Raw genomic sequence first — 16,196 nt, 5'->3', positions numbered from 1 at the left:
TCACTTGCAAATCACTGTGTGTGCCTGGAAGTGCCTGCTTCCCCCCCCCAGCCCAGTTAACCTTCCCATCCAGTGCTGCAGTAGCGGCGGCAGCAGAGCCGTGTGTGTGTGTGTGTGTGAGAGAGAGAGAGAGGGAGGTTTCTTTCCCTTCTTCTTTTTCTTCTTCTTCTTTTTTTTTTTTTTTTTTATTAATCAGGAGCACTGAATGGAAACCAATCAGATAGAGAGTCCCCTCGGCTTCGGCTCCCTGCCTGCCAGAGTTAAAAGTGATGCTGGGAGAGAGAGAGCCCCAGTTAGATGCGAGTAGCTCCAGCAGTGGAGGTGGCAGGCGGAGCCGGGGGGACAGAGCAGGCTGAGACGCACCGGCCGCGCTTGACCGCTGTTACCGACTGCCCGAGGCTGAGCGCTTGTCCTCTTCTTTACCGGTAAGGAGATCAGCCTTTGCACTTCTTCAGGGCAAGTTTAACCGGGAGCCGGCGGCAAGCGGCTGCCTTCCTTCCTTCCTTCCTTCCTTCCCTTGGCTCTGCTCGGGTCTGAACGCTCCTGAAAGCCACTTCTTTGCACTGCAAAGTTGCCCGCTCCGTGCCGGGGAGGGGGACACACACACGGCGCGCCCCAGCCGCTGGGTGTGCGCGCTGGAGGTAGGCACGGGCTGGGCAGGGCAGCCTCTGCCCCTGCGCGCCGGCAATGAATGGTGTGTGGCCCGGGCGCACTCGGTGTCATTCCAAGTGGGGGGCAAAGAGACGCGGCCCGATCGCTGGACCTGGCAAGGCGCTTGAGCCGAGGGGAGGCTGGGGTTGGGGAGGGGGAGCAGGGGGAGCAGCAGCTTGGTAAGAAAGTGCCTGAAAGGATCCACCCTGCGCTTGGCTCGGATAGCCCGGCTGCGCGAGGGCCAGGAGCGCCGGGCAAGAGCGCCAGGAGCAGCCGGGGCGCTGCAGAGCCGAGCGTGGAGCGCAGTGGAAACGAGGGGCGTCCTGGCAGGGTAAATCCGGCAGAAGGAGGGACCGGGGCGGGGGGGGGGGAGGATCGTGCTGGGGCCGTCCAGAAACGGACAATTCTTTATTTGATAACGGGGCGTTTTACAAGAAGGGAACTTGAATGAAAGAGACTGCATTCAAAGCTAGGAGTCAATGGTTCCCAGGGACGGGTGCAGCACTATTTATACGTGTCACGTATGGCAGTGTTGGCTGGCTAGATGGAGATGCAGACAGACAGACAGACAGAATCTTTCTCACACCCGTTAGTAGAGACAGAGATCGGAGTCTGGGGCGAAGAGTTGAGCCCGAAGATAAAGCGATCCCTGTAGAGGTCAGTGGCTATGGAAAGAAGTCTTGTCACTGCTGCAATGAAATCCATATTTTATGGAGAGTTAAATGCAGGGCTTTGTAAGTGCAAGTGGACGGTCACCCACGTAACATTCAAGGATCAAGAAGTTTAATGCCCAAAATTGCGCCTAGCCTGATACCCCCATCTGCTACTCTTAGCCCCCCAAAAGAGAAGCACCTTGTTATTGCCACCTAGGATTTAAGGCTTTGCTATCGCTCTAAAAGGAAGATCGTGCAGCCAAATGGCTTACTGAGTGTAAAGTCAGCCCTTTGTTTAATTTACAGGGTTTGAGGAGGGGGGGGAGAGGAGGAAACTGGAAAGGAAAAGACGCCAAATTCAAGAGTTAATGACAACACACGTACACACAGACCCATGTGTTGTGTGTGTACTCAAATACACATATAGCATAATTTCTGTTCATCCTTCCATAGTCAATAGCACCTTGGGAAGAATTTAGGGTAGAGTTTGGCTAGAATCTTTAGTTTTAATTAAAACAAACATAACTCTCTCAATCAAGATAAAAGCTTATTCCATGCATCTTCTGGAGTGAAATGTCTGTGGTGCAGTCAGTTCCATGTGAAAGTGCTCGCATATTACTTTAAATATTCCATAAATTTGATTAACATCTGTCCTTGAGCAGTCTAATGCTATGGGTAATGGTGTAGCCCTCTTTTTTTAGGATTCCTTTTTAAATGCAGTTGAGGCAATAAGTTACATGTGTGGAAGAGACTGGAGGACTGAGATCAAAATCAAGTAGATTCTTTCTTCACTGATATGAACACAATTTTTTTTAATAGGCCTAGCAGCAGAGATCTAATTGGATAGTTTCCTTAAACAGCCCAAATGTGCTAATAAATATTTCAGGGAATCCCTTCCCCCTCTCTTCTCAAATGTTTCGAGACAGGACAACTGTAAAAATACAATTTCATCTGCTTCTGGCTTTAAACTGCATTGTGATCTTTCTGGACATATTTCTATTGGCTTGTGATTGACTTTGGAGATGGGGGGACACAAACATAATCAGAAGCAGCAATTCATTTTCAAGGAAAATGGCACTGATTCAGTCTAGCTGTAATTCTTTGCAATTATCCTGTGCCGTCATTTCAGGATCTGGCAACCTGGGGTCCCTGTAGGGGATTTATTAGTCTCTCTAGCTCAGTGTTTCTCAACCTTTTTGATACTAGGCTTGCTGCCTTCTTAAACTGTGTCAGGGAAATCTCAGGGACTGGCACTGGTGCCTGGACTGGTCATTGAGAAATGCTGCTCTAGGATTTTAGCATTCACACCAGTTTATGGCTCTCATATAGATCAGTGCTAGCACTCCAAAGGCTACATTTATAGGCACCAACATCGTTTTCTACCAAGTTTTGTTCACGGTTAGAAATATGTATCTAACTTCTGCCTCCCCACCCAGCACAGCTCCCCCCATGCAAGTAAGTAACCTGCTGCTAAAGACAGTCTTCCCTTCTGAAAAGTAATGTTTGCATTGGGTACTCTGCTGTTCAGAATATATTTAATTGGGAGACTTTCTAGAAAGCAAACACCCACGGTCAAGAAAATGTTTTTCTCTGCTGCAAGTGTTTCGGCTAATGGAGACTTCATAGAACTTCTGAATGGTTAGCAGGACGTACACAGGCTGTAGCTCCTTCATGCGAAGAAGTTAATGTGTGACTCAAGGACACGATGCCTCCCCGAGCCTCCTTTCCCTCAGTTTATTGGATTTATTTTCATCTTGTGAGTGAGGATGTCAATATGTCGATTTTCTCCTACTTGCAGACTTGAGAAATGGTTAGATTTGGATGGGATCTCTATTAGATCACTTAATCCAGGCCTGCCTACACTGTAGTAGTGGGACTGATTTAATAGTCCATGCCTCGTAGAGCATTGGTATTCTATCCATGGTTAAGTGACACAGTGTTGTCCAGCTCTTGCCTGACTCATTGGCGTGCTGCTTGTGTTGACTACTTTTGACAAACATTTGGTTTCTAATGCAATTTCCAAGTGTAGACTCAAGATGGCCAGAAAACAGCTTATGAATCTCACCAGAAATGATGGGTAATTACTAAAGTGAAAAGTAACTGAAATCTATTAAAAAAATAAGTTGATAAAATGCTTTGGTAGAAGCTTGCTGTGACGGTATAGCATGTTGCAAAATGATTGTAATTCCTTCAGGGAGTCTGCTGCAATGATGCAAAAAATAAAGCGGAAATGGTAAGGTGTCTTTTGATTACCATTATTATGCAAGAGAGGGAGCATGCGGGGACTACATTGCTGAAGCTATTGAGGTGGACACATTTCTTAAATTAACCCCCTTAAGACTAGGAGAGCTAGTGTAGCTGTGCTGCTTTGCTCAAGGGCTATTCGCTTTTGCAGTCACTTGGTCCCTCAACTCTCAAAAACTAGCCAGTTAGCTTCAGCTGTGATTATCGTCCCTGCTGTGTAGTGCCATGCACTGTTCCTTTGCTGTATAACTTGCCATCTTCAGGATAAGTCCTTGAAACTGTGAATTACAGTAGATGAACTGTTCTGCATGGTGGTGAATCAATCTTTCTGCTGCCTCTGTGCAGGATTCGACTTGCAGTTTAAACATTTGGTCCTAAAGTCTGAAATGTGTTACAGTCAAGATACAATCTGGCAGAAACTGGTTTGCTTGTGTTTGCTTAGTCATGGCAGCCCATTCTGAGGCTCTGGAGCAATCAGGATCTCTGGTTTATAAGGACAGAGAAGTGACTCAATCTGAAATGTAGGGTTTTCTTTTTCTAATAGTATTTCTACTCAGCTGCTGTCTGCCTTATTTGCCTAACAAAAAGCTACAAAAGCAGATTATCAGTCCCTATTTCAGTTAAATAACCACCCCCCCTCTCCCGTTGAATAATGCATAATAAATGCAAAGCATGAGGATCATTATGCTAACAAGGAAACTGCAGAAGTAGTTATCTGTCAGTTGTATTGTTTGCGACATTGCATTAGAACTTGATTAGAAACCACTGGCTGAAAACAATACAAAAAGTTTTGTTTTGGGGTTCCTCCCCCATCCTGTTTTGCTTTTCACATTATAAATCTCATTTTAAACTTCTGTATTCTCCTCCCCTAGGGCCCATCTTACATCTGTTAGAGTCAATGGCAGCATGCTCATTGTCTTCAGTGGTAGTAAGAACAAGCTTTTCTAATGCATTGACATTCCTCCTGTTTCTCCCTCTATTCATCCTAATTCTGCTCACACCTTTATCAGCATAGCTCCATTAATTTCAGGGGAGTAACTCCCCGTTTATACTGGATTAATTGACAGCAGAACTGAGCCATTGTCTTTACACTGGGTGCTGCCAGTTGTCAGTATTGTCTTTTTTCTTCAGTTGATTGGTATAGCATTGGCTCTTTTGTAAATCTTGTCCAGCACTGGGTGGTGAAGGCCATTTATGAACAGAACTATGACTTTTTTACAGAGGGTGTCCCATAAGGAGAATGTCACAAATTATACAGATAATTTTAATGAACAAACCACCACGTAATTCATGTTACTGGCGGTCTCTTACGACTCCAAGGCTCTTCCCACACTCCCAGCCATTTTTCTCCCTCAAGAGCCTACATCTCAGCAGTCGTCCCTTCTGTCAAAGAAGGAGTGAGCATCTCTACCTTTTGGGGAACTCACGACCTCTTGAAAGCATCTGCAAGGGGTAATGCCAAGTGATGCGAGATACTCTACCCATCTCATGGGATTCTTCTAGCTGGTAGGGTAGCCCTCCCCATATGGAGAGTCTGCACCTAGGTCTCCTTTCTGAATTATTTCAAGGCAACTGCTCTGGATCACATTAAGGTGTTTTAGCAAAGAAGTGATGTTTAGCTGTGACGGTGCCAGAACACTTGACAGCACTCAGGTGAATAATCCGGGATTACACTGATACTGTATTCTCTTGCCCCACACCCAGCCCTGACACACACAGGCCAGCCCACCTCATCCACCACCTCCCTCTGTTCCATCTGCTTCTATTCAGGAACTACTCACCTTGCTGTGTTTTAAATAACTTGTTTAATAATGGCTTTACTTTGGCAGTATAGGCAGCTATTTTATAGATTAATTAGGTTGTCTTGCCAGGTTATATACACACACAGAAAGTGTTTAATTGCAGCTGGAACGTGACTTAGATTTAATCTGCAGTATAAATATCCACCATCGCCTCCCAACCCTTCCCTAGTGACACACTGCAACACATACAAGAGTTTATGAATGAGAAAGTACAGCACCTAGCTGGGTGCCTTAATTCCTCTCCGCTAAACTAATTCTAATGTTTTGCAGTAATGTTTACAACTGATTGAGAGATAATAGGTGAGTCTTCCCAGCATTTCCACTTAATGAATGAATCCGAGCAGGAGTACCAGGAGAAGGGTCAGTGCAGATTGAAAATTAGCACAGAAATTAAACATTAGTATTAGTTGAGCTGCCACAGGTATTGCCGGTGTGCGCTTGTCTGCGTGGAAGACACACACCTACTCCACAAATGTTTCACTTCAACCATCAGCCGCTGTTCAATCAATATGTTCATTAGCAAGAAGCTCTGCTTCAGTGCACGTAAAGAACATAAAGAAAAGTAAAATTGGGATGTGAATATCTGCCTATGAAGGAGCCTCCACTTTGCATTCCATAAGGAGATAACAAAAATCTGTTCTGCATTAAAGTTCGTTAGGCTGCATGAATCGTGCTGTGATCAAGAGGATCTGAATCAGGATTCTAAAGACTAAAGGATGCTGAGCCCAAGGTACATACACAGAAGTTATAGCCTAAGGGAGAATGTTCTCTCTTATTTCTTGAAAGGCATCGAGGTATTTTTCCATCATATTTAAAAAAAGCACACTGCTACCTTTAATTTCTTCCTCAAGCTTGCAAGTGAAATCTGTTTCCTTACTGAATGTTTTTGTTTTGTGTGCACAGTGGTTTGTTATGGTAGGGCTTCTGATCAGTACCATCTTGCTGGTACTAATGATTAAAAATGAGTGATTTCTTCATAAATATATATAAAAAAGAGAGAGAATTAGTATGATCATCTAGCAAATCGATTGCTTTATAATTTTCAAGGTGCTGTACGGATGCTAAGGAGTCACTTTTGGCTTTGCCCTGTAGAAAGGATAATGCATAGCTCGATCTAGAGATTGCCGTCATTGCAATAGTATCGGATCACCCCACAATCTTTCAGTGTATTTGTCCTCCTAACATCCTTGTGAGATAGGCACATAGCTTCTAAGTAGTGCCCTAAGGGACTTGCCCAAAGTCACAGAGGAAGTCTGTGGCAGAGTTTGGGTTTGAACCTGGGTCAGCAGAATCCCATGCCAGCACCCTAATCAACAGATCATCCTTTCTCTTTTCTGCTCATTTGTGTTGCTGCAGGAGCAAATTGAAGCTGGTCAAAATATTTCAAAATTTAAGATTAAAAAAAAAATGAGGGTGGGTAATTTTTCGTAAAACACAAAAACTTTGCCTTTTTTTGGGATTAGCTCAGACACTAGGTGAAAAATATGAAAGCTTTGTGAAGGATGTGTCCAAGGAAGTGTTTCCTGTTTTTTGACTAAATGTAGAGCAAACCAGGAACTAGAGCGAGTCACAATCTACGCCCCCTTTGCTTTTGAGGATAGTGATCTGAATCAGTCCTGTACATGGCACTGACTACTTCCTTGTCTGCACTGGCCAGCAGGTTGGGTGGTGGAGCCAAGGCTTTGCCTACTCATTCGTGGCCTACCTGTGTATGGTTGGGGGGGGGTGAGGAAGAATCAGCCCCACAGCAGCTGCTCTTTCCCCCATGCTGCTACCCACATTATGGGCAGCCAGTGCAGCAGAGCAAGAGTCATTTTACTCCCCTGCATGTCAACACAATCTCACTTTAAGAAGTCATCCCTGTAATGTAGGTATGCGTTATTAGTTCCATTGGAGAGACCAACTTCTGAAGTTTTTCCAATAAAAGCTATTACCTCACCCACCTTGCCTCTCTAATATCTTTGGATCAACATTGCTACAACCACACTGCATACAACAATGGAAGACATCAAATTTAGCCATCTGAAATGGAAACTCCACAACATGAAGAAAAAGGAAGCAAGACTTAACAGCAACATCTACTTCCTAAGCAAATGCAAACAACAAAACATCATCCCCAGAGGTCTCACCATCTATAACCCTCTGATACAGAAGTGGTCCAATAAAAGATATTACCTCACCCACCTAGTCCCTCTAATATCCTGGGACCCAAACAGCTATAACAAACACTGCATACATTATTTCCATTGCACAGGAAGGAAAGCTGAGACCCAGGGAGATTACTTGTCCAGGACCACGGTGTGTCATTAGCACTCAGGTACTGTGGCACTGATGGTAGCATAAATGCAGAGAGAGATTAAATGAGATAGTGGTAGGGCTGGACTAGACCTAAGAAGTACCTGTCTCTCAACTGTGTGCTCAACCTATTAGGTGAACAGATTTACAGTAATGAGAGCTAGAAAAAGCCCATTTTCCCCTTACAGACAGCATTTGGTGAGATCACCGAGGAGGAATACACACATTTAGAATCCTTTTGTGAAATGAGTGCTCACTTTAGCTGTCACTGCTGCAAGGGAAAAGATGTGGAAAAAAGATTTAAGTCCACCAATCTTACTCTTTTAGACAATGCTGTACCAAATAATTTTTCAAAATTGTATATTTTGTCAAAACTCCTTTTAAGTGTAAGCAACTGTTACTGGGTTTCCTTTCCCCATCATTGCTGGTTATTAAGCTATTTCTCTGTAAACACAGCAACTTTTTCCTCATGTTGCTGGCCTCTTTCTGCCTTCACTCAGCCAGGCCCAGATCTGGAACAACACCAAGCACATGCTTAACTTTAAGCACATCAGTAGTCGTACTGAAGCTGACAGGGCTACTCATTTGCTGTGTTTTACTGGAGGATTGTAATGTGTGTGACACCACAATTGCTGCTATGGTGACAAACTGTGACCTCCAAAACACTAAGCGTGGTATCATTGAATAGTAACTCAGGAAAGAGGAAGAAATTAGTTAGAATGAAAATGAATAACTGGGCGCTGAATCAACTCATTGGGGCTCATTGAAAATCTTGCTAAATCTAGTAGCAGGGAACCCTTAGAACAACTTCCACAGCATGGGGTCAGATTCCTCACCACAAATTGCAAGGCTGATTTGGCCCCTGTTAATTAGCACTGGTGGGGCAGGAAAAGAGAAACATAGAAGTCGTTCAGAATATTTGGATGGGAATAGAGCAATATAATATAAAGGTTTGCCTGACACTAGCAGAGGTCCCTTTCTTGAATATAGCCATATTCAGGATCTAGAGGTTTAGACATGTCTGAAGCCTTCAAGAGGGCCAGATTCAATCTTCAGATGCCCATGTCTGCAACTAGACATTAATGGAAGTTGTGAGCACACATCCAAGGACAAAATTGAGTCCTGTGTATATTATTTATTAATATTTACAAGCAATGGCTCTATTTCACAGGTAACTGTAGTCTCAAGTTTCTTTGAAAATGTGTACTGCTTTAAAGGAAATGCTTCCTTGTCAGAAATAAAAAGGTGTCCTTTGTTTTCTAGAAAGGGATTTCTTTTCCCTTACTAAAAAAAAAAAAAAATCCAAGATTCCACATGTCTCTGTACATAATTTATTCTGTTATGAAATGAAATTGTATTATCATATTTTAACACTTTTAGGATGTCTTTTGCAGGATTTCTAAAATGGTGCCTCATTAATTTACTGTAATCCATTTGTCAGATATACTTCAAGCTGCCTGATATCTCATTCACTTTAAGGTAACAGAGTTTTCCTTAGCAACAGGTTGTAATCTCAACCAGGCTGTTAAATGAGAGGTCAGAAGCTGATTGTCACTAATCTAGGAGGTTAAAATACAGCACACATCCTCATTTTCAGGGGAAATATTACACTGAACCCTAATAGAGCAAATTTACACAGCAGGGTTTCTCAGAAGTTTCTCATAGCTGGTTATGACTGCTCATTTAATGTTAAATGGGCAAGTATGTTGTGTATGTTTACTGATTTATTCAAATTTAACAAGACAGATATTAAAAATAACTTTTTCAGAGATCAACATTTCAGCTATAGATTTGTTTCCTGCCATAACCCCACTAATTCTCTGCTATTTTACAAAGGCATGGGACAGTTCCTGATGGTCAGAACACCAGTGTGTTAGTTAATCTGTGGTGCCATCTAGGAGGAAGACTTCAGGATGTACGGGGGGTTTTCAGTAGCACAAGACAATGAACCCCTCCCTAGAGTTTGAGCCCATGAATATACAGCACATACTGTAGATTGCTTTCAGAGACCGCAGCTTCACAAAGGGTAGTTAACACTGTGTTTGACTGGAGCCAGGTCAGTATGGTCCAAAAAGGCTAGATGACCTAACAGCTCTTTTCCATCTGACTTCTATGAAGGAAACACAATATACCTTTGGAAAAAAGATTGAAAAAGGAATGAAGTGCATTTAAGGTGTATATTTTCAGTCACTGTCTCCCTTCATCTTTTCTCCTTTACTTACTGGTTGCTATTCTTCCCCTAAGATGCTTTCTATGTGCTTATTTTTTCTTTTTAAATGACCCCGTAATGAGCCCTGTATTTGCTGCTATGGTCAGGCTACCAAAAAGCAAAGGGGTGACAAACTGCAGAGGACAGCAGTGTCGCAAATCTGAAAATTCATTAGACCTCTGCTTGTTGAGAGCTAAACTGCTTGTCCTTACATGGAACATCAAGGGCCGTATGCTGCTTGCCTCACGTATGCTTCGTGGCCCATTGATTCAAGTAGGATGAGTCACAAGAGCAGAACAAACAGGATTCAGCCACAAGCTGGGATAAAATGAATTCCTGTAAATAACAGAGTTGGGCCATCAGAAGTAACTTTTTAATGCAAGCAAGATTAACTTGATGTGCTGTCTCCAATGAGATATTAGAGATGATAGGGAGAGATAGAAAAAAAACTTTCATTTAGATGGAAACATGACTGATTAATTAAGCAGTAGTAATGAACAAGGAGCCTTGCCTTGCATGGATATGAGACTCTCACTGCTAATTTAGCACAAGTACGGCTCCCAATTTATTAAATTAAAATGGCTCTTTAAATTGTTTACATTTTTTTCTTGTCTGCTTCTGTGTGGCAAAACGATTATCCTGCTGGTTATGGAAACCAGTCAAAACCACAGAATGTGTGTAGCAGTTGGGGGGAGGGGGGAGATTGTCCTGTTTTGTAATTAAGAAATACACACTGATATCTGTGACATCATGAATAAGCACTTCAAAGCAATGAGTGTGCTTTGTGTTGCATATTAAACCAAACAATTAGCATGCTAACAAAAAAGCTCTGGACATAGAGCAAAAATACATTGTACTATGGAAAGAAATTTTTTTTAAATCCAAAAATCTGTTCACTTGACTGACATGTAATAAAAGGGAGACTTTTTTGTCAATATTCAGAACAGCTGCTCTTTGATAGGCATCATGATTATATCACATGGTGAAAGTTTTCCCACCCCATTAGAGTATGATGTTAGTGTGAGATATTTTTCATGGTAAGCAACTCCTATGGAACAATAAGGGGATAATAACCTTGTAGTGACATTGGTTTCTTTTTAAGTCACAATGAAATGTTACTATGACAGTAATGATTCTATGTAACTTATTGCAGGATAGCTCAGCAATAGCAATTTGTCATGCATTGTGATATAATTTGATGGGTTCATTTATTAAATGAATTATGAATTACCTCTGTATATCAACAGCAGAGCTGTATTTTTATATAAATATTCCCTCAACTTTTTTTTTTCCTTTTCCAACCCATCTTCCTTCATACAGAAATGACTCCCCCCCTCCCCCCCCATCTAATCTTCCTACTAATAAGGTGTTTAATAATTTAGAAGCCTAAAAAATGAGCATATTTCAAAGGGGTTGGTATCAATGTTAGTCTGGGCGCCTCAGGCTACGAAAACGTGGCTACCCAACTTTTAGAGTCAGAATCCCAACTGTCTTTCAGCTCCAGGCAGCTTTTTTATTAAAGTTGGTATTAAACAACACTGCCTAGAGTCTGATTAACAATTTATGACTTCCTAAGAAGGATTAGCAGAAGCCTATCATTTTGATATTTAAATCTTAATTTGCATCTAGGAAAGAGATAGATCTTATGCAGGGTTACAACAACTTTGTTTTTTCTTTATTTTCTGCTGCAGCGGAAACAAATACTCCTCCGCGCATTTCAAGCACAGATTCTTGTACTGCTTTTTCAGGACCTGCTCGCAATCCCACTTTGAAGGAAATGAGAGTTCTTCTCCTGGCTTGGGTGGGAGAAGAATTGGCCCCTGCCATCCTGTGGTGGGCCCAATTCCACAAAATGAGGATTGCCTCCTTTTAGGTGCCAAGCACTGAAATTAATAAGAATTGAAAGTGTTCAGCACCTAGCAGGCTGGGGCCCTAGTTTTGCATGCCTAAGAACTGACAGCGTCCAGCAAGTGTTATTCTAGAGAGCAGAATCCAAACAGACATGACTAAGGTGTCCTTAGCAGACAAGCCTAGAGAGCAATTCTCTTCTCCTTTCGTCATCAGCTATATAGGGCAACTAGCTAACCTGCATCAGTGACTAGCCTGCTACTGGACAGTCTCTGCTTGGGGAAATACTGCTGCCAGTACCAGGAAGAAGAGGGAATAGGGAGGAAGTAAGCTGGACCTTGCCCCAGCAGAGAAGGCAGCACAAGAAGGGGCACACTAGAGATTGGTAGCTCAACTAGTTTTCATTTAAAAAAAAAAAAAAAAAAAAATTTTGTTCGCTTGAGTCTCACTCGTCAGTGAAATACTAAAAGAGTCAAAGGAGTTGCTGTTATTTAAGCATCAGCGATGATTCCATCGCCCTGATTGAACTCTTAACCTTGACTCTGCAGCTTCTCTTTTAATCAACAGCTTAGTTTTGTCTTGAGCTCAAGGGCTTTAAGTTTTAAACACTAGACCCATGGTCTGTAAGTGGCTAGTTCTTCTTCAAAGAAGACATGAATATTCAACACATTACAAGGGACATTGCTCGTATTATTTCTGGCTTTCCAGAAAGTGGTCAATTGACTGCTTCTATTTTCGTCGTCGTCTTTGGTCTACATTCTCCTTTCAAAGAGTTGAGTATCTCCATGCTTTGCAATCAGAATAGTCTCCTCTGTATTTAATAAAGCATTTATATGTGCGCTTATGTCCCACTGACTTTAATGTGACAAACATGCTCTTAAGCGTTTTGCTGATTCAGGAACTTCAAGCATATCTGTGAGGAGCAAGTCCTTTAGATTCAGAATTAGGAACACTCAAGAGTTTGTTCCCCTTGTGTTGTTGAATAACCTTCTATCAAATTACAGAGTCAGAGCTTCAGCTGGTGTAAATCAGTATAGTTCAACTGACCTCAAGGGTGCTATGCTGATTTACACCAGCTGAGAATTTGGCCCTTATTGTAAATCAGCATAAGGAAATGCATACATCAAAGTTATCTACTGTTGAAGTTCCCAACCATTTTCATAACCTGGACCAGATCTTAGAGATTGTCTCATAGGCAGTTCTCTTCCTCCTCCCACCATTAATGTTGGCTCAGACCAATTTGCCTCCCATTCATGATTCTGTGGACAAGCTCCCCTTCCATTCACAATCCCATAACATTTCACTATTCAGAGCATTTTCATTTTAGTTGCCTTTAGTGTATTAAGTGTTTTATCCTTTTTGAAAAAGAAAAGTCTCATGGTTTATTTTTGCTCTACTTTCTTCAGTTTAAAAATTCTCAGTAGTTGAGCAGAGGCAATATCACAACATGAACAACCAGCTAATCCAGGTAAAGAGTTCATGATCAGCTTGGAGAATGAGTTATTCATCCAAATTATTCTTCAAATAGTTATTATTTATATTACATTAGTGGCCATAGGTCCCGATCATGATTATGCACGGCCGTGGCCCCCAAAATAAAGTCCCTGGCCCAAAGAGCTGGCAAATATGTTCACAGAAATTGAGTTTGGTTCATGGATTATTTGCGGAACAAAAAATGTTAATAGAAAAAGACTGGTTAAACTAACTGTTGTATAATTATAGCTTGTAAGCAACATGTGTTGTACGTACCTTGGTCAATTTGAAATGCACATAATGTATTTTTACAAATAATATGTTATATCATGTACTTTAGTTAATTCCCTCTTCATGGGCCTGATCCAGCAAATCTCTGCTGTGTGAAACTCCCCACAGAAGTCAAGGGGATTTTTACAGACAGGGGGATTGTAGGCTTCCTTTAATAAGGCATGACCCACAGTACATAACACACTTGGAGCATTGTATGCGAATGTCTCATGAGAAGGGCTGCAGGATCCACCCCAGTGTAAGGACATCCATCATGCTTAAAATGATAAAAGCAGAACACAAAATTGGAAGACGTATACTATAAATTGAGAAGCAAGAAGTGCATAAAAAAGAGCCTTTGGTGAACTGTGCGGAGATCAAGAAATGTGCCGGTAGAGATCTCCAGGCTAAATTCCACCCTTAGTTAAACCTTGCATCTTCATTGTCTTCATGGGTAGAATTGAGGTCAGAAAATATCCCGTATTTTGTTAATCATCAAACTCCAGAGTGTTCAAAACCATGCTGCATTCCTGTCTAACTGATATACATTCTGCATGCGACAATAGGCTTCTCAAACCTAGGTCCCTAGGTATTTTATAGCTCTCTCTTGTTGACTTCTGCAGCAAGGATAACAGAATTTTAACTTCATTCTACAGCAGGCTATGATAACAGGTCCCACTTCGCAATTTGTAGTCACAGACACAACCCTTTATCCAGTAGTAGTTCTGCTGGGAGAGAAAGAATTCTGGACATTCAGGTTCAAGCCCAAGCTTTTGGATACTGGTCATGGGCTTATTTCTATTGTACACCAGTGCACTTAAGTGTCCAATATGGGCCACATTTTCAAAGGAGTACATGGGATATCATGTGCCTAATTTCCAACTGAGATGGGCTTGAATCAAAACCCTAAATTCAAATACCAATAAGTTTTGAGGGTGTTCAAAAGCTGAACCTGGCTCTAAATTATGCAAATGGACCCATCACATCTTTATAATGGGCAGAAAGGAAACTCCAGATCCAAACAACCCCAAACTTTTCCAGAGGGGAGGGATATTTGAAATCAAAATCTGAATTTTCATCGTTAGCGTCAATCCAGCTTTAAAATTTGTGCCAACAGTTTAGCATGCATAGGCATAAGCCCACAAATTAGCACAGTCAAGCAGCCATTGCCCAGTTAAAAAAAAAAAAAAAAAAAAAAAAAAAAAAAAAAAAAAAAAAGGTTGACCTCTGCACATTTTGAATGTGCAGATAATTATGTGAAGAAAATTATGGGCCATATCCTAGCTGGTGTAACTCAGACTATACCTCTATTGACTTCAATGGAAGAATACACTGAGTTATACCACCTAAGGATCTGGCCCTAAAGTTGCAAGCTAGAGGATGCTTTGTAAAGTTTGGCCCCCCGGTTGTTTCTTCCTGATTGAAAATGCACAGAAAAGTTATGGAATACATTTTTCAGAGAGGCAGACTTCCTTTTGGGGGCTCAGTTTGGATTAATAAAGTTTACGTCTGGAATTCTCAGTCCCTGCACTTCTATCTACCCAACTGTGGGTGTAAACCAAGTACTTAAAGGGGCAAGCACTCAACCTTGCACTCAGTTTTTTGTTTTTGTTTGTAGAGTCAAAAGTGTGGCCACCTGATGTGGCCCTCAATCAAAACTGAAAATATAGCCGAGTGTCATCATAACTAAACGGGGGGAGGTGAAACAACCTCACAGTGAAAGGGTGACCTTTGGATATTTGCGTTTTTGCCTTGGAAAAGCTAAAAAAGACTTAAAAACAGCATCACCAGCCCTCCTGGAGACAGGAGCTGACTTCTTCGACCTGACTTCCACACCATGCAAGGGCTGTGTGACACCAACCTGTCTCATACCACTGTGTCACCCTCCATTCAGTTTGCCAGTATAGGCGGAAAATACAAGACTCTCGGTAATGAACTAAGGAGTGAACTGCTGTTTAAATAGCTTTATAAGGAATGTGATTATATTTATTTTTAACAATCTTTTCTTAAAAAGGCTTTTAGAGAACAGTTACTTCTTTCCCACAGTGCTGTCAACTGGCAGAAGGCTCTGGCTAGGGGAAGGGGTAGGAGACACCACACTTTAAAAGGCTCCTAAATAATGTTGTTAAAATTTACAGCAACATGGTTTAAAAGCTATTTCAGGAGCAGTTTCTTGTCCACACCCCACAGCCTGCTTTTACCTGCCAATCTTTTATTTTAATAGGCTATTATTCTGCCAGCTTCATTGGTGACGTGGCAGCACCTGGCATGCTGGCTGGCATCTTCTATTATTCAATAAACTGATACCAACATGGTTTGCATACCTCAGGGGATTAGGAAAAGGATACACAAAGCATTTTACCACCAGGTCCCCTGCTCACATGCAGCCCAGTTCAGGTGCAATGACCAAAAGCTGTTACCAACTGATGGTTGTTCAGGGGATTATGTGAAAGCAATTAGTGGTTTCAATCTATTTCTTAATACAAAAATGTCCATATCACAAATGCCTTTAATTGGCACCTTTTGGTGGCAGTCTCAGAGAGGATAATAACTGAGAGGCCTGAAGTGTAGAGCTACCATTTTGCCCCGGACACGCTCCCTGCAGAACAGAGTTGTGACACCTTGGCAAGCTAATGTTAGGAAACCATAAATAGAAGTCTTCAATCTCCAGAGCTGTCAGTCTGCTACACTGCACACTCATTACATCAGTACAGAAAAACAAAACAAAAAGAATTCTGATGCCAGATCAGA

General features: G+C 41.9%; 1 protein-coding gene across 1 annotated transcript in view; it reads left to right on the top strand.

The window, feature by feature from the left end:
* Positions 1-269: 269 nt before the first annotated feature.
* CDH6 (cadherin 6) overlaps positions 270-16,196 on the top strand; it is a 111,163-nt gene continuing 95,236 nt past the window's right edge. The window contains exon 1 of the mRNA XM_067567905.1: positions 270-425. The gene's annotated coding sequence lies outside the window, so the exon portion shown is untranslated. The remainder of the gene's footprint in view (positions 426-16,196) is intronic.

The sequence above is a fragment of the Emydura macquarii genome, unplaced genomic scaffold, assembly GCF_026122565.2.
Source record: "Emydura macquarii macquarii isolate MOO-44397 ecotype Brisbane River unplaced genomic scaffold, CSIRO-AGI_Emac_v2 contig_2825, whole genome shotgun sequence".
Lineage (NCBI taxonomy): Eukaryota > Metazoa > Chordata > Testudines > Chelidae > Emydura > Emydura macquarii.
Note: the sequence above shows the minus strand (reverse complement) of the source record. Positions and strands in the feature narration are given on the sequence as shown.